Raw genomic sequence first — 23273 nt, forward strand, 5'->3', positions numbered from 1 at the left:
GCCCAATTGTCGGATAATGTGCTTTATGTTTCTGGGAAAGGTATACATAGATCTGTGCGGCTTAAGTACACAAATTTGTTGTCAAAATATGCTAGCCCCATTGGTTTCCCAAGAGAAAGGGGAAACATCATTACACAAGATTGGGGGACTTTCGGTTTATAGAAGGAAATTTGACCAAGGGGGTCCCACTAGCTTTCACACAAACTATGTGTGGGGAAGGGCTTATTTTTTCCTCTTAATCTGTCATGAACAGATATTTTTATTATAAAAAAAAAGAAAATTAATGAAGTACTAGAAAAAATACGATAAAAAAGTAACATACAATATACATACCAAAATTTTAACATAAAATCACTTTATTGTATTGCCGTAAAGGCTTTTTAATGTTTCATTCTCAATTTCTATACTTATCACAGACCACTAACCAGCATCTCCAGGACCTGCACCTGTTCAGAACTTGTGCAGGAAACATACCACTGCTCTTACTACTAAGTTTACTGATTTCTTGAAATCAACTTCTTGTTTCCATGAAGGTAGTTGGATATGTTGTGGCCCAAGATCCCACACCAGCTTTCACACTGCATTGCTTTTTCCAGAAAGTTTTTAAATAATATATATCAAGAGCTATAAAATATTCACATTCTTGACTCAGTAATTACACATCTATGAAACCACCCTAAGGAAATATCACTTCTGCAGAGAGGTGTTAATTGCAGGTTTATTGAAAATAGCCAAGATTGGAAATTGCATAAAGCCCCCAATGGGGGAATCTTGGAGCAAATTTTGTTCCATTCTGCCCAGAGAAACAGCTCCTACACGCCAGACTAGGTCAAGCTCTCCCTGTACTCCCTCTCATGACCCACATGTGTTTCCTTTATGGCACTTACTATTGTGATTAATTAAACATCTGTGTGATTATTTAGTGGCTTCTAACACAAAGCCCTGTTTCTCTTGTTTTCGCCATCACATCCCCAACACTTTGATACCTTCTAGCACATAGTAACTGCTCAATAAATGTTTATTGAATGAATGAATGAACACAGTACATTTGAATAAACTATGATGACTTGGAGAGTCTCATGATATAATGTCAAGTGAAAAAACTGTATTAACAAGAAATGCAAGAGTATTTAAGCTACTTAAGATATTCCTAACTATCATTTTATACCATTTAGCAAGAACTTGTTAGAATAGTGTCAGGGAGGCTAAAGATCAGAGTTAGCTGAAACTTGTAAAAAAAAATATGAGCCAGCAATTGTTTTTTTACGCTATGTTTGAAACAAGGGGAAGAACAAAGAACTTTGAGTGGGAAAGTTGGTATAGTGACAATAATGAGAAAACAGAAAGCAGGGTAAATGCCAATGATGATTTTTCTTCTGTGCTGTTGAATAGGAAGCCCAGAGTTCAGCATAAAGAGAGTAGGACAAACGATGCAAAAGTAAAACAAACCATGCAAAAAACTTTCAGTTCCAAACAGGCAAGGGGCTGGGGGGGGGGGGGGGGGGGCTGGGGGCAAATCACTTCAAGTGGACTGGAGAATCCTGGCCTGCAGGAATTAGATTCCAGGGCCTAAAGGAATTTCCGAGTCACTGATGGTCACTTCTGAGAGGTTATAATAAGCCTAAAAAATAATGGAAGACTGAGCAGGGTGAAGGATTGTCAGGGAAAGTAATGTTTGCTCTGTGTTGCTACAGGGAACCGAAGCAAAACCAACGGATTTCAGTTATAGGTAAACAGATAAAAGGACCAATACAAGGGGGAAAGTAACCAGTTACTAGCACCATCAATACCTCCCTACGCTGCCCTGTGTGCCTCAGACCCTCTGTGACCTGACAGAGATGATGGAGGAGGGCCGGGGCTAGAGTGACAATCCAGAAGAATCCTCCATCCTGCCAATTCAAGGAAGCTCCCTCGTTCTCTCTGGCACCGGGGCCACAGAGTCACAGCTACGATCTCAGAACTGGTGAGCCTGAGTGTTTCAGGAACACACATCTTCATTTCCACCACCAGCCCTCTGTGCAGCTTAAAACAGCTGCAGACGTCTCATGGAAAAGACCAAAGGCGCATCAAAATCCATACCAGGGGGGTGGTTGCTCTGGGAACAACCAGACTCTATATGATATGCCCTTTGCTCACCCCAACACCGGCCCAATCAGAGAAATCAGCAAGCAGCTAGAATACAGTCCAGGTTCCCTTTCGACTCTTTTTTTTTTTTTTTTTTCCACCGTGCTTATCTTCTAGTTTTCCTAATGATAAATAATCATCCAATTGGTTCTGGAATTGCATCACTAATGGTCTGGAAAGATAGTGTTGTGGTATTGACAGAGTTTAGAAAGACCCAGGAAGAACTATCTCCCAAACTTCAAAGGACTTGCCCCTTTAAAACACACCAAAAAAAACACACACACACACAAAAAAAAACTGGAGATAACATGCAGCTTAGACTAAAGACACCAAACACCTTGCAGATAAGATACAGAATTTCAGAACCTTCCTTAGAAGCTGTGAAAACACTATCAGGATCATCTCCAAAAAATGCAATTTACTATGAAAGGCTAATCAGTCATTTGGCAAACATTTCCCTCAACAGATAAGAGATGGGGTGGGGGTGAGAGGAGATGGAAAAAGAGATGGAAAGAAGGACAATTAATTGCTGGTATTACTCTCATATCATATGGACACAGCTCTCCCCCACTCTTCAAAAATTATTAAAAATTACAATATAGGAAGCAAATAGGTCAAAAGTAAACAGCTGCACTTTGGAAACAGAGGAATCAAGTTATTCATATGGAATGTAAGTCTGCTTTTTACCCAGTTTATCTGACCCACATTCCAAGGGCCTTTAGACAGGTTAGTAAACAAACAGCCATGTCAGACCCCCAGGGTATCTCAGAGGCAGCACAGACTGAGCTCTCAGGGTCCCCTTAGATTTATTAAATATTCATGATTCCGCCTGCTTGTTCCACATTAATAAACATCTGTTCTACATTAAAGCACCCGTGCTTTTTATAAATCAGACATTTTGCCCTATTGAAAGCTCCCATAAGGGAAATTCTTTTACCCACTGATTAGGGCCTTCATCCAATTGCATCGAGGGGCTATGGTATGACCTGCCCAATTCCCAACACCTGGAGCCTACCGTATGACCAGGGCATCTTAGGAAGCACAACTCAGTTGTGATGTTTCAAATGATGGATGTTCAGGATGCCTATCTGCAGGGTGGAAGGGGGGGGGCATTTCTTGGACTCCTTGACACCTTGTTAGCTTCAAATGGAAAATAATAAGGTTTCCAGAGTGCTTCAGTAGATATCATACAAAGCCAGAACCTGAAGTCTCAGGGATCACTAGCTTCTCAAACCTGCTTTCTATAAAAATGCTTTGTCAACCACAGCACCCACCCTTCTGTCATGTCTTTTTTCTAGTCATCTACACATGATGATTTACAGTCTTTTTTTATTGCATCCATCAATTTTTAATTATTATTATAGTAAAAACTCTTAAATATGGCATCACTACTCCTCTATTTGTGAAGGGTCCAAAGAGGTTTAGTTAGTTCCTTTTTGCAGCTTTTGCAGGTAACTGATATTATAAAGTGGAGAAACATTATTCATGGTCTGAATAAACCTTTTCATTTCAGGGAGGAGTAACTGGAGAAATGTATTCAGAGAGGTAAAGTGACTTGCCTCAGGTCACACAGCCTGTTAGAGGCAGAGTGGGCCCAGGAAGTCAGCTCTCCAGATCCCTTGCCAAGATTTTTTTCTATTTCTACTATATTTCTAGTATTTTTGTACTGTGTCATTTATTAAGTTTGAATTATGTTTACATATAAAGTTTATAAATATTTTATAATTGAGGCATTTTGATACCTCGGTTCAGGCATTTTTTCTCATAAATTGGAATTAGCTAAGCTTTCTGTACATTTGTATCTGAATTCACGGGCCCTCTGGAGATTGACTTCCTTTGAAAAAGCCAGTCACTGTGCTATTCTGTAGAGTGGAGCAGAGAGCATGATGGACACCCCTTCGGCAGACAGTCCCCCTCCCTGCCGGGAATGAGGCCCAGCCACAAGCCCTAATGCAGCAAGACAGATGGGATTAGCAGAGGCCCAGCTGGGCTAAGGAGTGCAGGATGGACGGGAGTTCCAGAACACCAGCCTGCAGACAGGGGGAGGTGAGAGCAGGCAGGAGGCAGAGGAAGGCCCATGGAGGAGAGAGAAAGAACCCTGGAAGGGAGGGAAAGAAGCAGCAGGTGCCCTAAGGCAGATGATCCTGGGTATAGTCAGGAGACAGAAAGAAAGAAGAACAGGACAAACTGGCTGAATCAAGGTAGGTGAGGAGGTCAGAGTTCAGGGGGTCATGCCACCTGAGATATATCCCAGGATTCCAGGAGTCTGGAGAACCAAGAATCACAGTGTCTGTGACTGAAGTCAGGAACCGTGTCTGCCCCATTCATCTTGTACCCAGTGCCCAGCTCATAGCAGGTCTTCAGATATTGATGGAAGGGTAAAAGGCATGAAGGGAGTTTAGGAGCCCAAACCACAAAGTCTGGGTATTTAGGTGCTAACATCAATCAAAAAGCCTGGGTAACAGCAAAAATGATAGCAAACTGAGTCAAGATCCCTGGGAAACAGCACACACTTATTCCCAGAATTAGAGAAATGGGAGGTGATCTCATGGCCAAAGGTAGGAAGGAGATAGCAGGACAGAGGGGTGAGAGGTCAGGGAGGGAGAGTAAAGAATAATTTTTATTTTTACTAGTTATCCACAGAAGCCTCTCTTTTCTATCACCTACATCCCAAGACTCTTGGTAAAGACACTTTTTTTTTTTTTTTAATAAAAAATATATATTGTTGTTAAGCGTGTCACATTAATAGTATCACCATTCCACTCCGGGCTGGGCTCAGGCCTTATCTAGAAATGGCTAATGCAATCCATAAAGAAATATGCCCATAGAATGATGACTTAGGCACAAATAAACACCCACCAGAGCCCCCTCAAACCCAGTGCTTCCAAAGACTTTTTATCAAGGAACTGTTTCCCCCACCTTGGATCCTTCGCCCACATGTCTGCAGGCACAGCCCACCCTCTGCACCAGCCTGTTTCATGCTATTCTGGAAACCCAGGTAGATAAGCCACAGGCCAAGATCTCTCCTGGGTTTTGATCTGCAATCTTCCTCCTAAAGACCAGGCCTCTGCAGATCCTGAACTTTACCTTTCCTATCTTTGCATTGACCTGGCTGAGAAAGAGGTCTGGCCTTGACAATGGAGAGCCCAGATTCCTGTAGCTCTCCTTTTACAACCTCCTCTCACACCAGGATTTCCAGGCCTTTGCTTTTCCTCCAACTTCCCCAAATCTTGTGGATTTTAATGCTGGGCTTGCCAGTTCTTGAAGAAGTTCCTGCCCAATGTTTCCTGTTCCTGGACCTCACCTAAGTCATCTGACCCTAAAGAAGATAAATGACTCATTCAAGATCCACAGATTAGTAGAGGCAAAATTCAGAGCTAAGAATGCTGGTATAGTATCAGGAACAGGTTCCCACTCAGTTGGTAAATATACGCTTGAGAAAATTAAAATTGTCCAGCAAAAGAAAGAATTTATAAAACTTACAAAATTTAGTGTAAAAGGTCAGAAAGTTTATGAGTTTTAAAAACTCAGCTCAGGCTATCACCACAATGACCAAGCAATCAGGTATAATTATTCAAAGATCCACAATGGTGCCTTAAAAAAAGCATTTCATTGGGAACTGGTAGAAGGAGCTAAAACAGTATTGTTCCAACTGTGTTCTATGGAAAAGTGATATTCCTGGGATGGACTCTGTGCCTTGACAAAGTAGTTCCGTGACCAGGTTAGCTTAGGACACATGCTCCATAGTCCCCCTCGGTATTCCTGTGTACTGAAGCATGTTTCAAGTTCTAAGAAGTTCTATAGTAAAGAAACCCATTAAAGTGGATTTAACCTACTCTTTTCTAAACTTACTTTACTGCTGCTCTTTTCCTAGAGAATACCTATTTGTTCTGAGAACACAGTTTGGGAAATTCCAAGCCAAATTTAGTTAATAGATTTATTTAACTCCTGATTTTTAAATTCAATTACAAGCTAGAATGAAGCAGGCTACTTACATCATTCATTAGAGATTCTCTGGCATATGCCCTACATTAAAATGCATCTTATTCAGTGCATTTTTTTTTTTTTTTAAATTTCCAGGATTGAACAATAGGCTAGGAGAGTAGTCATATCATTCAAAAAAGCCTTCCTTTGAAATCCATCAGTCATAGCTTCACAAGACTGGGTGTCAGCATGGGAGCTATAACTGCTCAAGAATTTGTGCCCCAAAGCACATCTTTCTGAGGAATCAGAACATCACAAGACCGTAGCATCCGAGTGCTGGAAAAGTCCCCAGACGATGGCCAATCAGTGTCATCAACTCATAACCAGAGAGCAGCCTCAAGAAGGATAGCAGCTGCCAAGACCACAAGCTACCCAGTGGTAGAGCTGGGATTAGAACACAGCCCTCTGGTGCCTCTGCCAGGAAGCTTTTCCTGTCTGGAACTATCTGCTTTTCTCAGAAAGCAAGAGCTCAGTCCTCTGCGGCCTTAAAACCACAGTGGAAAGATGAGAAGGAAATCCACCCAAATGCTAACACTGCTCAACAGAGAGGTGGTATTTTGGTCTTAGCTCTGTTTTCCTGCACTGACCAAAATATCTACAAAGAGCATATGTTGCTTTTATTTCCAGGGGGGAAAAAAATACTATTCTAAATTAATGGAGGGGGAAGTGGAAGGTAAAATACATACCTTGAAAGGCATCTATGTGGCTCCCAGTTGTTAAATAACATAAGCAGAGCTAATGAAATGCCATGGCATTTCCCTGTGCCAGGGGAGGCATTAGGCTGTGAGCAGGGATGACTCACTGAGGCCACACAGAGACCTCCCTGCTGGCTGCTGCAGGGCATCGGTTCTCTGATAAGCTTCCTGCTGCTGTGGCTGCACTCGAAGACTGGCAAGGAGCAGACCCACTTCATTGCTTTTGGTAATTTCCTCATAAAGTATGTCTCAAGACTGGCTTTGAATGGCTCCTTGATTTCTAAACTCAACCTAACAATATACAAGTTTAACTGGAAAAAAAATTTTTTTTACTTTACCTTTTTGTACTTATGTCCTGGCCTCCCATCCAGCAAAAACTTCCTCTCAGCCTAACTGGGCCCTGGAGGAAGCTGTTTCCCAGGATCAGATCCTTCGTGTCTGCTCCGCTGTGAGCTCAGAAGATATTTGGGGAATTTTTGATTGGGCTTAATCTGGGGGAGCTGCCAGACACTGTCCAAAACAGGTGAGTGATGGCTTTTCCTCAAAAGTGAGGAAATGGGCCTGGCCAGCGAGGCTCAGCAGTTGAGTATCAACCTAGGATCCAGGAGATCACAGTTCTATTCCGGGTCAGAGCACACGCATGGGTTGTGGGCTCCGTCCCCAGTGGGGGGCGTGCAGGAGGCAGCCGATCAACAACTCTCTCATCACTGATATTTCTATCTCTCTCCCTTCCTCTCTCTGAAATCAATAAAGATATTTTTTTTTTTAAAGTGAAGAAATGTTCAGAGACCACCTTGGTGGTCCTAGAACATTTAGAGTGAGCAAGAAGTCCATCCTGGCCAATAACTTCTGCTCTGGTTTTCTGTCTTTCTAGATTTCCATCTAAAATCAAAACCATTATACTGCAATCCCTAGCTCAATTTTTGAAACTCAGAGAACTTCATCTCAAATTTCCTTCCATATATTTCCCCTAGAGAGGTATAAGAGAAGATGGCAGTGACATTATCATCTTCAAACTAGCACTCTCACCATTGCTATCTCATTTAATTCTTACCTCACCTCTGGGACAACAAGTCACAGGATTTTGGCATGAAAGATTCAATTTTATAAGTATATTGAATTTTCACCACAGGTTTTCACACAAAACAGAAAACAATCACACACGCAAAGACACCTCAAGAGCTTTTTACAATCTTAACTGTTAACAGCTTTATGAATTTTAATGGCTCGGAAACAAGTTTATTTTTCCCACAGGCCCGGATGGCAGTCTCTGCCATCAGGAACGGCTGAAAGCCCGGCTGAGATGCAGCAGGAGGCTTCCAGGCAGAGGAGGTCAGATTCCACCTGCTGAGGCTGCCACCTGCTCCTCTGCGTGACCCGAGAGGTGCGGCTCCCGCGGGACCCTGAGCATCGTTCAGCGGTGGGTTTATGTTTTACTTGGATTGAAGTCAGTCAATGTCCTCGACTCCTAGGCTTTGACAGCCACCCTGTAATGTCTGCCTCTCAGATGCCTCTACTATTTGCTTTTGAATACATATCTATTATTAATAATATTCAAGTTAATTCAGCTTAATCTAATTATGATGATTTGATGGCATTCTTTGGGATCACCGTGGAACGACAAAATCAGCCCCAGATATCACATGCCCTTTTACAGAACTGCCCTGAAGACCGATTTTTGTGTTTCTTCCCAAGCACCTCCCACGGAAGAATGGCCGAGTGCCAGGCACTGCCCTGGGGAGAGGCTCACCCTTCCCACCACCCTGCGCCCCCGGCCAAACACACTCTGGGAAACTCCCTCTGAAGTCATGCATATCTTTCTGGACTGTGACCCTGCCTGTGCAGGACTGTGGCCACCAGCAGCTGAGGACAGCATCTGAGGTCCAGGCATCTGTTCCACAGAGATGGCAGGGACACAACTTCATTTTAATGAGACAGAAAAACTGCTCTGATTAACAGCAGCAGCCGGTGTTTCTCAGGGCGGACTGCACACAGTGTTTGCCTACCCTTGTCCCATTTACCCGGTGCCTGGGATGAGACACCACGGCTAGTCTGAACAAGCCCTCCGAGACTGACTGAACTCCTTTTTCCTGATGGTAACCTTCCTTCATGTATTTCTAAGTGAGAGAGAACGTCGAGATCAGACCTACATGGAACTGGGTGCGGTAACCCCAATCAAAAGTGGCTTTTCCCTAGGTTTGTAACTTGGCATTATGTCTCATTTCCAGCCACAGTTTTACTGCATAAACAGGATGATATTTGGGAGTTTTGTTTAAAAAAGAGAGCTTAGTTTGGCCATGGTTGGTAGGCAAGTCTGCCATGTGTTCCTGCCTGGCTGAATCTGCCCTAACCACAGACAGAACAGTACGGTCCAACCAGTTCTGTATGTCAGTGTCATAGCACTGAGCCCCATGGTCCCACTTTCTCTGTCAACAGGTAACCAGTTTGCATTTTGGCATGTTTATATACCTTGGATTGAACAGGAAGATCAGGCCAACAATTACCCCTCAGACATGACAATCAATTCATTTCAGCAAACACTATTGATCTCTGGCTATGTCCCAGACACTAAACTAAGATGAAATATATGTAGTCCCTTCAAGGGACTCAAGGAGTTTACAGACTTAATGTGTGGAATTAGATATATACACCCCTATGTATAGATTAGTGAACGAGAATATCGAGGTAAATATTCCTAATGCAACTCAGAGATGCAAAGCAATGGAAATGTTTTGTCAATGATTACAGACATAGGGAAATAAAATAAAAATGTTCACCATATATCTATTGGAAATCTAGGAGATAATAAAGGAATAGTGAAGGAACGATATTCAAAGAGAACATAGCTGACAATTTCCCAAACATCAGGAATCCCCAAAATTTACAAATGGAAAAATAAATAATCTGCAAATAATCCCATCATAATAAAACTATGAACACCTAAATAAAAGAGAGAATCTTAAAAGCATCTAGAGAGAAAAGACAAAGGAATAGCAATTCAAACAATGCTGGCTTCTCCACCACAATACTGGAAGGCAGAAGATATAGGGGGATAGTATTTCAAGAAGTACATAACTGTCAACCTAGCATTTTATGCCCTCAAAACAATAAGGAAACAATCCAGGCTGTGCTAGGACTGTAATGGAGTTATAAATAAGGTGGTCTGAGAAAGCTAAGGAAGGAACGATTAATTCTGGATGTTGGTAGTGTTGAGTGGTGAATGGAACTAGTGAAGAGTTAACTAGATTGGGGTCCTGACAGAGGAGTAGGGTTTAGACAGCTGGGATGTGGGGAGGCAGGACTGCAGCCAGCTATTGTTCAAATGAGGGAAAGGCCCTACCTCTAAGTCAATACAGCTCCACCCAGGTGCCCACAGTGTAGGCTGTAAGCAGACACCAGCCCTCCCCTGACTCCTCAGTTTGGTGCCCTTACACAGGGCACATAATCTGCACATGGGTATCTTGCTGCCCTGTGGAGGGTGCTCCAGACAGAGAAATCTGAGCAAGGGCCTAGAGGAAGTTCTGGTATCTTCCGGCAATTGGAAACAATGGAAAAGTCTCCAGTATCTGCATCTAGTAAGGATACCTTCTCCCTGGTGTTCAAGCTTGTGCACGGGACTATGTAGAAAACACTCATGTCTGTGATCAGGGGAGGCAGAAAAATGAGAAAGCTAATTAGGAGCTTCAAGGTGGATCATCTTCAAGGACACCAGGGACCTACTAAGATCCCGAACCTAAGGAGGTCAGCCACAGTCATACAAGTCCCTCTGCTTCTCCCCATGCTCCAGCTCGGCCCTGCCATTGCTCCCCATGGCCCCTGTGAGCCCTCTGTCATCTCTGCTTCCCCACTCCGCGCCATGGGAAATGCAACAAGTCAGAAGCTTCAAAGGATTCCTTCCCACCCCCTTGTAAGTCCTCAATCTCTGACCCCATTTGCCTACTCATGTGCAAACAGAGAATTATAAAATATTGGAAGAACCAACAACCTTTTCCAGTACTTTCTCACAGCCAGTGTGGGATTTTCTGTACAACATCGATGGCCAGTGCCCATTCCCGACTGCCCAAGCTCTCCCAGGAACCACAGGCTTGGGGCTTATTTCCCAGTGCTCCATAATCATCTTAACATTGTCAGGATTTGGCATAGTGCCTACACTCATCCCAGCCACAAGTCTAATCTCCCTGCCCTGTCATCCCTTTCATTGGAGCCTTCACTTCAGGGTGAAGACTCTTATTTATTGATCACTGACAATACCCTCAGGTCTGAGGTACTAGTGGATATATGGTAGATACTCGTCAAGTTATTTCTGAAAAAATAAGTAAAGTTATAAGCATATTGCATGGCTTCCAGAATGCCCAACACATTTTTCTCTGGATATGCTGCAGACTAGAAAAATAGGAAATCCAGACCCCAGTACTGACAGCCCCAACTGCCATGTATGTTACACAGAGAGAAGAGCTGTCCCACTTGGTGGTCATAGCAGTTCCATTCTTTGCTTCCTCATAATCTCCCTTTTGACATCAGCAGCCTCTGATCAATCTTCAAGCCCATCTCTACTTTCTTCTCACTCATAGGGGGGATTTTCCCAAAGATGGAAACAAAAGGCAAGAACACTAGTAAAACCATGTCAGTCACTGCAATGGTACCTTCCTCTACCATGCCCCCAACTCAGACCCCTGCTGCTACACACACCCTGTTCTTTCCCAGAAAATGTAAGCTTTTCAAGAAAACCGATGGTTCTAGCACAGTGCTGGGCACACAATTGATTTCAGTGGAACAGCTGTAAGTTAAGAATGAGCTCTGCAACCAGCCACCCTGAGTTTGAACCTTCACTCCACCACTCTTCAGCTCCGGGGCAGGGGGTAAATTCCAGGCCTCTTGGTGCTCTGCCCCTTCTCCGAAATGGAGGTAGTGCTGTTACCCACAAGGCCAGAGTGAGAATTAAATGCAACAATATAATAAAAATACCTGGCATGTAACAAGTGTAAGAATTGTTGACTATCTTAATGATTATTTAATAAATCTCTATTGAGTTAATATGAGTGAATGCAAAATCACAGCACCCGATAGGTGCGCACTATTTCATACCAATACAAGGCATTCACAGAGCCTTCTCTCTCTGTAAGCTGCTAAGGGCACAAAGATGACTAGCTCCAGAGACGATGGTACTTGGGAAAATATTTTTTTCTCGACTTACGCCTGTTACATTTGATGTTGTAAGGTGTCTTTAATGAGGTGATAGTTAATCCTTCAGGGTCTCAGTTTTCTCCACTTTAAAGCCAGATGGTTTGGCTAGTTGATGTTTAAGGCTCCTTCTAGCTCTAGCAGTGTATAATTTTATGTTCATGGGGATTTGGTTGTAAAAATTCTCACTTCTATTTCAGCAGCTTTTCCCCCCACTCTCCTTCTCATAGACTAGGAAAGCCCAGGGGGACTCATTTCTGAGGTCACGAAAGAGGAAGAGCCCAGGTCCCTCAACCCAGACCCAACAACTGGGCTGTGATGACAACAGGGCAGGGAGAAGCTGGCACGTGACTCTCCAGGAGGCTGGTGGACCTGAGGCTTCAATGGGGGGCCTAGCTGCAGCCCCCACACAAATAGGGCTGGCTGTGGGGAGACAAGATCAGGTCAGATGCTTTCAGGCTGGGATCTACGGAAGGAACGGTTCAGTCTCTTGCTGTCTTTTGCAGCTGCCCAGCTTCTCCTGACAGGGAGCAAAGCTCTGCAGAGATTCACTGGGGCTTTGATAGTCTGTCAGACACAGACCCTCACTTTCTTCCTGGGTCCATTAAACAAATAGAAGAACCATCTCCAGGCTCCTAGAGCATTTTAATGATCATTGTGTTTCCTCTGAAGTTTTCAAGCACAGTGCTTTAGGAGGGGGTAAAAAATCCTTGAGAAACATCTCTAAGGAGACTGATTCATCTCAGGTTCAATGGGAATGGGCCAGGATAAGGGTTCCCTAGGAACCGACATTGACAAACAAGAGCTCTCAAGCACGTAGGTGCCCCTACACCCCAGCAGTTGCACAGGGGTTGCTTGCTAAAGAAATTTAGAAAACTGTTTAGAAATCTGTAGAACCAAACTGGAAGGCAGAATAGGGCTCAGTGACTCCTTGCCAGGCCAAGAAAAAGCTGGTTCTTATCTTCACCTGGGTCGTTACCACCTGAGGCAGGATGGGCGTCTGGAGTACTTAGGAAAGATGGGCTATGAGTCCAAATTTCCTTGCTCTCTCCCATTTTTCATCAGCCCCACAAGCGTGGGCTGGCATTTTATGAAATGACTGACCACATAGATTGCTAGAATCAATTGAGGCAGCTTGTCCAGGGAAAACAGGAAAGGAAAACTGAAATGAAGCATAGTCCCAATTGTGTATTATGACAAATAGCTCTTGGTGTGTCAATGTGGGCGTACACCTCTTCCCTTCCCAATCTCAGTCTTCCAGAGGGCCTGGTGGCCACAAAATTATCATTAAATCTCTCTCTCTCTTTTTAAAGTTGATTTCAGAGAGAGGAAGGGAAAGGGAGAGAGAGATAGAAACATCGATGATGAGAGAGGATCATCAATCGGCTGCCTCCTGCATGCCCCCTACTGGGGATCCAGCCCACAAACCAGGCATGTGCTCTGACCAGGAATTGAACAGTGACCTCCAGGTTCATAGATCAATGCTCAACCACTGAACAAAACCAGCAAGGCATCATTAATTCTCTTGATGGTGGAGCCAGCCCTGACCAGGGAAAATATTCTGTCAAATAAAAACTCACAACTTAAAAAAACAACTCCTAGCTTGAAGGAGATAATGCATTTTCCATCCCTTCCACCCAAAACTTACACCCACAAAATTTTCTCCATGAAAGCAATCATCTCCGCTGCTCCTCTGCTAGTGGGAGATATAAGCCAGGCTCTAGCACTCCTGGTGAATGCTGAGGAAGCACATCCCTGTTTACTGTGTAAGGGGGAGACTGCTTCAAAGGCATTTGGGGAAACAGATCTGTACTGTTTCTCGGGAAAGATGGGGACAGTGGCTGTGGCAGGCAGGCTTTCAGAGAGAAGGGTGCAGCGTGGAGCCCACATAGGAAAACCAACTACTGATCATGGAAGTCATCTGGAACTTCAGCCTGATCAGGTCCAAAGGACTAACCTTCACAGTGTCAGCTGATGGAGGTGCAACTTCTGCTTTCATGAAGCACGGGGTGGGGGGGGGGTTCATACACATTTGGAGGCAAGAGTCTGCATCGTTTTGGCAGCCATGAACCTTGCCATGTGCTGAGAGAGAGTGTCATTGAGTTACATGCTGCCTAATCTTGTGGTGTGTCACCGCTGAGTCATATCCACCTTGACACTTGGAGAATATAAATAGAAAGAGTTGGGGAGAAAAAATAAGAAATTTTTATCTTGGACTTTTCCAAGTTCTTCTTGCTAATATGTGCTGTTTTCCTTAGCAGTCCTAGCTGTGGTGAAACCACATCAGCAGGAGAATCTTTGCTCAAACTTTTGAGTGAATCCGCTACATTAGATTGGGAGAGCTTGCTTGAAGACAGAGAGCAAGCATGCTTTATTTCTTAAAGCTGAGCGGAATGTTTCCTAGAGCAGGGGTGGGGAGAGGGAAGAGAAGCTTGTGGGCAAAGGGCATCAGATTGAAGTCCTATGGGACTTCTTGACCTCATTAAGCATGGGGAAGCCAGAGTCACACAGTGATTCCTGCTCCAGGAATCTGAGCCCAGAAAGCATCAGGGCACAAGGCCAGACATGGTTGAATTCTTCTATTTTGTTCTCTGTGGCTTCTTGACAAAATGATTCATTAGTTTGTTGGCTTTTTCGCTGTTCTTCTGAGGTGAAACATAAAGTTTCAACATGTTTTATACCAAAATGATTACACTAAAGGAGCCTCGCACACAGTTACCTTGAAGGAAGATGCCCCAGACGAGGGAGAATTGACCAGCAATGTTTAGTTATGAGCCATAGAAATTGGATGACCTGGGAGAGTCAACATTCAAATATGTCAACAAGTATTTCTTAAGCAATCACTAGATAGTATAAATTTAAAAAGCATAGTTCCTGCCCTAAGGAGCTTATAATATTTGTTGATGGTTTGGAGGTAAGACATAAATATTTAACAATTAGGAAATAATAAAACTTGAGGCAAGCAAAGCCAGAGGCTCTCTAGGAGTTTGCCAGAGTAAATCAGAGATAGAAAAAAAACTCACAAAACCATTTAGTTTATTATGTGCAAGTCTCGAGATCAGTCTTCTTTCTGGACGTCCAGTTTAATTAGCACTACACTGGACAAGTACTGAAAGTGTTATTTCTCCAGGTATGGAAACACTTGATGGGGCTTAGAAAAAATAAGAGGGGTAGGAGTGGGGGTGGCGTGGAGAGAGAAAGAGGAGAGAGGAGTAAGGAAAAGATGGAAGAAGGAGAGAAAGGAGAGGAAGGAAGGTTAGGGAGGAAAGGGACAAGAGAGAGGAGGAAAGAGAAGCGATCCCCCAGCTTAGGTAAACCCCACCCCCATGAACCACTAAGCACTTCCTGCCAATATCAGAATTATTGCAGTTGCTGTCATCCACAAACGCTTTTAAGTTACTAAATGTATGAGAAGCATTTAATGTGCTTCCCAGAACAAGGGAAATTAAAACGATCCTTGCGCCTGGACCCCTGGGCTGTCTGGCGGAGGAAGGCTTGAGCGCATACCCGCAGAGGACCCCAAGCCCGCTGCAGGGCGGGGCCCTTGGCTTTTCGGGTGCTCAGAGAGTGTGTTTCTGTATTTATCGGAGCGGACAGAGATGGGAAAGGTTAGTTATGTCTTTAAGTAGTGTGTAATTATCGGGCACATTCAATGCACTGTACATTTATGGCAATATTCTAAAGCATTTTACATCATTATCCCACAACTAAGATATTTTAATATGGTTTTCTGAAATCCAATAGTTCTACGAGGAGCTCAGCGCATCTTCTTTAGCTTAATTCTATGATCGATACAGGCAGGGAGGCAGAGGCAGACAATCCCAAAGCTCTCGGTGCTCTGGCTCGCTGTTAGCCATTCGTACTTTCTCCCCTGCCCAGTCTCTCTCCCTATCTTTCTTCCCATTCTCCTCCCCTGCCCCTCCCCCTTCGTGTGTGTGTGGGGGGGGGGGGTGTGGGTGTGGGTGTTGTAACACAGGAAGTAAAACTGGATCAAAGCTTCCACATAAAGATCACAGATATTTCAGTTAAACTCCCTTCCCTAAAGCCAAATAAAATTTCTAAAGGATGAAAAATAGAAAAATAAAAAAACTCCATCATCTTGATGAAACAAGGAGACAGTCACAGCTCCAAACCTCAGCCTCTGAGGAATGGATGCCAAGTAGGGTGACAATGGGACTGAACTGAAGAAAGAGACAAGAATAGGCATAGGCATCCACAGATTTCTGATGGGGTAGAGCTCTCCACAAGGGCAGCGGCCCAGCAATCTCTTGAGAAGTGTCAGGCTCTAGGAACATGAGCAGGGCCCCAGGCCTCCCTGAGTCCTGTTCCAGGCTGTGGAGCAGATGGCGAAGGCAGGCTGGTCCTGAATATATAAACGTACCAGCAAGAGGCAGAGTGGAGAGGGAGCCAGGTGGCAGAAGGAGCATAACTGGACGTTAGGTTTGTAGCATTAACCTCAAGCCTGCTGGTAAATGTGGTTCTAAACCAAGGATGATTTTGCCCTGGGGACACTTAGCAATGTCTGAAGATTTTCTTGGTTGTCACAACTGGGGGCAGGGGATATGCTATGGCATCTAATATGTAGAAGTCAAAGATTCTGCTAAACATCTGAAATGCATAAGACCTCCATCACAACAAAGAATTATCCAACCCAAAATGTTTATAGTACCAGGGCTCAGAAGCCCTGTGCTAAGTCAGATTAGAGGCCTCCCTGGAGCCATATGCACCTCCTGCTTACCTGGAAAGGAAAATTTGGATCCCTGAGCAGAGGCCTGCTCCTGGGATATTCTCATGATTCAGTGATTAGATGGGAAAGTCTTTGAAACAACATATTTAAACTGAAGCTGTTGCTACCCCACCTCACCCACTACCACCAGAACGTAATAGTTCTGGCTTGGTTAGGAAAGTTTCCATTCAAAATTAAGTAATAATCAGAAGGAAATCAACATGCAAAAAAAGTTGAAGGTTACATGGCTTTTAGGTTTAGAATTTGAAAGACCTGGGTTCAAATATTTAAAGTCTTTCTAGCAGCCATTTGAGAAAATAACCAGCTTTTAGTCTAAGGTTTAGCTTAATGAGAAGAATTCTCATGGCATCGCCAAGGGAAACAAATTTTCAGGAAGGTGGCCATTGGATGAGCTCCTGGCTGTGGCAAGGTTGGCCAAATCTGGAGTTTGTCAGGTTGAGCTTCCTCCTGCAGTCCAGAGATCAGAGGGGACGGTCTCCCCAACTTTGAAGACAGCAGAGCAGGGTGGGACTATGAAGCTGGCTTTACTGCTGTGTTTTTCTGCTCTGGAATGCTTTAGATCAACTCTGTGTTTCAAGAGGGTCCCTTTAAATGACCCCAAAGAACTTTCCAGTAAACCTGAGTCATCAAAATGCAGTCCAAATATGTGTGGAGGCCTGGCTGAGCCCTAGCTTACAGGCCCTAACAGTCAATGCAGGTGACTCAGTTATAAACTCACTGCAGGAAAAGAAGGGGTTCCCTTTTCATCTGGATTATCAAAACCCAGCTCTTTCCCGTGTTGCCTAAACTGTAGGCATGTTCCACGTCGATTCTTTACCATGGCTTTCCCACCTCAATTACACGAGAAAAAATCACCAAGTTTTAGGGTAAGAGTTAGCAAAGAATAAGCCAAATTCCCATGCACAGTTTACATAATAATGATGATTTTTTTTTTTAAGGAAACATTTATTAGACACCTACTATGAAGCAAATACAGAGTTTGTGATCAAACCTATGTTTGTCAGATTTTGAAGGTCTAAAGTATGATATTCTACTATCTGGGGTTGAGTCCTGGTCCTATCACTTACTTGTCCTCTGACCCTGACCAAGTAACTTAACCTTTCTGGGACTTAGCTTTCTCACCTGGAAAATGGGACTAATTATTACCTACTCTATTAAATATTGCGCTGGCTAAATCCAACATATATAATATTTAGCACAATGTTTGACTCATTGTATTCAGATAATTTATGCTGGCAATTGATTGTTGCTTTATTTTTTTTACTGTGGTAAAATATACATACCATAAAATTGACCATGCTAAGCATTTTTAAGAATGCAGTTCAATGGCATTAAGTACATTCACTTAGTTGTGCAACCATCACCACCATCCATCTCCAGAACCTTTTCATCTTCCCGAAGTGAAACTCTGCACCCATCAAACAATAAGTCCCATTCCCCTCTCCCCCAGCCCCTGGAACCAACACTTTACTTTCTGACTCTGAATCCGACTACTCTAGGTAGTTCATATCGTGAAATCATACAGTATTTGTCCTATTTTATTTGGATTTTTTTTTTACAAGTATGAGTGCATGTGTTTGGCTGCATGGCCTATAGCCTCTCTTTGACACCATTCTGCCTCCATAAAGCATCTTCAGCAGAAATCTTAGTTCTCCAGGGATTTCTAAGAATGGCCTATCTCACTCACAACTGTTCTATGTGAAAGGTGCTAAAAATGCATACAGGAATGATACAGGTCATAATCATGGCAAATCTGATCCAACTGATTGGTCTAACATGCTACTCTGACTTTTAGATTAAAGATCATAACCAGCCATTCCAGCTTTACCTAACCAAATTCGAGCAAAACCCTGGCCATCTAACTCCTTGGATAAGCAAACAAAAAATAATAATAATAAAATTAAAATAAAAGGAGATGCATATTGTCATCAAAATAAATAAATAAATAAATAAATAAATAAATAAATCCTTGGATAAACAATTGTTTCTAGGTACATCTTCTGGGTTACTGAAGATTTAGATGCATAAGCATCAGCATTTTAATTTTAAACATTTAAAAAGAAATCTTCCTTAAGTGAATTACATACTTCTCTGTATTTTTTACCAGAGTATATTCAACAGTTTAAGCTTTACTTCATGACTCAGGATCATTGCTATTAACATCATTATCATGTATGTGTCCATACAATGATGGCCTTAGGATGTGCTTAAGTTTGTTGGATCTTAATCTGTACTCTAAATATCCCCAGAGCACTATGGTTTTTTGATCTTCTGTTTACATTCGTTAATAGGGATTTTTTCCCCTACTTAATTCTTTGTTATAACATCTCTAACCAGCTCTTCCCTCACACATTAGTGTCATTGCCAAGGGTGGATTCAAGTTGCTGGAGGCCTGAAGCTCAGACTATTGAGTAGGGAGAAGGGAGGAGCTCTTTAAGAAAAAGAATGCAAAGCTGAAAAATACAAAATTAGATGTCAAATTGGACAGTGGGAGTATCCCTGGAAGACACTCCTACTCTGGGTAGGCTGGTTAATGATTTAACAATACACAGAAGTGATTTAAAATATACAAATGTACCCCAATAAGCCCTAATCAACTTCACTTAGCTGGAGCTCAAAAATGCCTGCAGCCACTCTAATGCTATCTGTCAGGAGGTGAAGTGTGCTGGAGGGCAACTCAGAGTGGCACCAGGCTATCCTAACCAAATAAAATATCTTACTTTTGCAAATTTTACAAATCCTTATGACCTGGTGAACACATTACTGGGGTCACATATTTATTTTATTCTATGGGTTATAATGTATTATTGCTCAGATTGCCGCAATTTCCACCATGTAGAGCTCTTTCAAGTTGGTTTCTGTTCCCATCAGTTTCTGAGTAATTCCTTACTTTCTGACCCCATAAAATGTTCCCGACTAATCTTATACTTTCCCTGGCTTAATCATAGAGTCAACTAATTCTACTAGAAATCCTGGATTCTTTTTTTTATTTTAAGAATGGTATTTAGGAAACAAGATACAAGTGCTAGGTGTGCTCATTGCTACTGGGATGTCATGTATAGGAAATATAAACTGGAAAGTATATTTCACATGTATATTACACATGCATATACAATCTGCCACTTATTTATTTTTCTCATCTGTGTATATATTAAAAACCCTGAGTTTATGCTGGTATCCCCTGTTCTAACACCACAGCATTCATTCTAGCTTTCCCCCTTCCTTCTTTGTAACTTCTTCCCTCTCCTGCGAGAAACATGGCTCTCATTATTCACAAGGTACTTACTTATTAGTTCCATCCTAATAGACACATCAAGTACTTTCAGAATTCCCCATGAAAAATACATTTACCAACTAGATAGCAATATTTGTGTACAGTTCTTTTTTGTCTTTAGTGTTCTAGTATATAGTCAAATACCGTTTTCCAAAGTTGCTTAGGTTAGTTCTTTTCTTACTGTTGTGTTCTATGTTGGGTTCCCCCAACATCATGGTTGAACTTGATTAATTACTGGGGGAGAGCTATGTGAAACATTTCCATAGTTGTAAAAGTCAGAACTGCACAGGAGGGTATATTCCCAGGAGTGCTGCTCACAGCTTGTCCCTGCTACTCTGCTCCCCATTCTTTCCACCCCGTTTTCATCCGCCTCCTGTAGGTAACCAACCTCATTCAGATTCTCCTCATTCTGTCTGTATTACCCATGTACAAATGAGCATACACATGTATATGTTCCTAATATCCCTTTTTTTTTCTTACATGAAGAGAAGGACTATAAATAGTCTTTGCACTTTGGTGTTTTTCTCTTAACAATACACCTGGAATCACTCCCTATCATTTCATAGGGATTCTCTTTATTCCTTTTCACAGATACATAATACTCCATGAGTGGATGTGTCAAAACTTATTCAATCATTCTGCCATTGAGATAGTTTCTAATGTTGTTCAATTACAAATGATGCTTCAACGAATGACCTTGTGCACATATATTTTCATATCATTGGAGGTGTATTTTGGGTTAGATTTCTAAAAGTGAAATTGCTGGGTCAAACAGTAAGTGCTCATGAAGACTTGGAAGATATTGCCAAATTTCCCTCTAGAAAGGTTGTACCAGTTTGATTTCCTACCAGCAATGTATATAAATGCTTATTTCCCCAAAGCTTTGCCAACAGAAAATGTTGTCAAAATTACTGATTTAGCTAATCCAATAAGGGAGAAATGGCAGTGTTGTTTTCACTGTATTCCTTTAATTATGAGTGTGAACATTTTTCATGTTTAAAGGCCATTTTTATATCTGTGTGTGTGTGTGTGTGTGTGTGTGAATTGTCTATTCATGAATGCAAAAGCCAGAATCAGGGATTGCTGTGGGACTTTCGATCTGGCTCCTGGGGTGGGCCCTGCCCTCTCTGAGTTGAGCTCCAGACATAGAGACCTTGGACTTGCCTGCTTTCTCAGGACTATCCATACACCCAGCACAGCGGGCAGACAGAACCCAGGTCTTCCCAGAGACTGTCTGAGTCTGGATCCAACAGCTTGGTTAGTTCCCTGACCAGGCTCAGTGATCTGAGTAGTCAAGGCTATGGTTATTTTTAGATTTCCTGTGTCAATAAAAACTGTTTTTGAAGATGTTTAAGGGCAAGTCCTATGTTTGGTGTGGAAATCATGAAGTTAATTATTAACATGGCCCTGGATGTCTTTAAGTTTGAGTTTCAGGTTTTAGTACTCATGTCTCATACTGGGAAAGGTCATTCAACTTACCAATTGTGAAGGTCAAAGCAGGGGAATGACCTCATGACTGATGATTTTGTGTTCCAGATCACTGTGAATTCCTCTGCCTTTCTGTTTGCAAAAGGAAAAGGGAATTTCCTGAGTTTCATTTGAATTAATCACACTTAACAGCTGTTCAGAAAAAAAAAAATCAATCTTATAAATCACATATTTCCTGTGACTGCCTAAGGATCCACACCTGAGGCATTATCTATGGGTACGTGGTCAGGCCAGAAAGGGAGCTGGGTTTCACCCTTTGAGGATAAGCTTTCACCAAAGGCTGCATTTTTGCCACTCTCTGTCTTTTCAGTACTGGATCAGTAAGAACTGGGTCAGTCTGAGTAACTGTGCCATTACTGTGTCTTAATTTCAATATTTTCTGCTACATTTCTGCTATATCTTGTCTTCTTTTGATTCTCTAAATAAAAAGAATTGTTGTAGTTGTATTAATTTAGCACCATTATCAAAATAAACAAGAAAACCTTTTATTTTGCTAATAGTATACAGGGCTGGAAGGGAAGTAATGCAGTACAAGCCTTATTCAGCTCACACAGCTCACCAGCACCCTCGTAAAGTGGGTGCATCTAACAGGGGTGTTTCCTCTCCACATAAGCAATCTCATCAAGAACTCTAGCCTGACACTTAAAAACCATTCTACTTGCATATGACCTCTTTGTTTTTTACTTAGATGATATTCAGGGTCTCATTTATGTTATAGCTATGTTTCTGTACACCTAAATCTATGTTTCAGTTAAGGACCAGGCACTACAAACTCAAGTTCACTTTTCACCACAACCTTGGTTAAGAAAGAAAGGCTATGAATACAGGATTTAATCATCTCAAAGGCCATTGGCATGTGTGATGGTTACTCTGACTTTGATGTAAATAATAATGTTTCAAACCTTTCACTTTCTGTACCAGGTGGAATTACTGGTAACTTTTTCACAGCCCTTTGAGGGGAGAGAGAATGGGTTGAAAGCATATCAATTTGAATGTTTCACAGAAACAGCTTCTGTTAGAGCCGCTGGCACACCAACATTGCTCAATATTGAGTGAAACAGGGAGTCTATTTTGGAAGGATTTCCAGCTTGAGTGACCATTTTCCTATTTGTAAACTTTGAAAATCTCTTATCTGGGCAATGGCTTAACCATTAATAATAAAACACAGGCTCCTTCTCTAATTCTGCAATTCCCTTGTTGAACTTAGTCAATCACAGATGTAATGGCTCAGTGTCCACTGAGCCATCCCAACACTCTTCTGGTTAAATTATAAAAACAATAACCTCAATTGTTTAAAAAAAAAAGACACTTAAAAATCAGCATATATACCTCATAAATACACACGAGTTGTCTTCTGCATGCACACATACTTTATACATGAGTAGCAATGTCCTAACTAGCATAATAAAAGTCTCTTTCAGGTTTTCTCTCTTTAGCAGTTCCTATTTCAGAGCCACACCACAGTTTCTTTGTGTCCTGAGTTCACAGGAAGCATCCCAAGCATTCTTGCAAGTCCTGTGGCTTGGCTCACGCAGCTGGGAATAAAAGGCCCCTTGAATACAAATGGCAGTGTTACATTCTAGCAGCTGCCACTCAAGGGGAGCAAACACCATGCAGTTCATGTTTTGTACTGCTGCTTTTTGTGCTGAAAGAAATGTTCTTACTAAAGAGTCCTTTTGGTCAGATTTAGGGGGGAAAGAAACAGTTCTTCTGATGATTCCCTATGGCATGTAGACTTTGACTTTGATTTCAACTACCAGGAACATGTGAACTTCTACAC

Source organism: Miniopterus natalensis, chromosome 1, assembly GCF_054644295.1.
Source record: "Miniopterus natalensis isolate mMinNat1 chromosome 1, mMinNat1.hap1, whole genome shotgun sequence".
NCBI lineage: Eukaryota > Metazoa > Chordata > Mammalia > Chiroptera > Miniopteridae > Miniopterus > Miniopterus natalensis.